Here is a 320-nt window from a genome sequence, read left to right on the forward strand (position 1 = left end):
ACTTACTTACTTACTGGTCTCCTATACTGTATAGTGAATTAGGGGCTTCGGCGTTCAACCGAGTATGTTATAATCTAATTAGCAAAGACTTAAAAGGAGAAACAAAGAGTTCCTTTTGGTGGAAATCTTATTAATGTATTTTATTTCGAGTCAAAATCTCATTAGGCGAGAAGTTGCGAAATATGCTCATAACTCCTGATCGGATTTTTGAATTTCGATTTCGAAAATATGTTTTGAGAGGTTGGGTGATTTTCGTGCATCTTCTGTATTCACGTTTTAAGTTACAAGTATTCATGTACGATTTTCTGTTTGCTTCGTAG

Source organism: Penaeus monodon, chromosome 32 (genome assembly GCF_015228065.2).
Source record: "Penaeus monodon isolate SGIC_2016 chromosome 32, NSTDA_Pmon_1, whole genome shotgun sequence".
NCBI lineage: Eukaryota > Metazoa > Arthropoda > Malacostraca > Decapoda > Penaeidae > Penaeus > Penaeus monodon.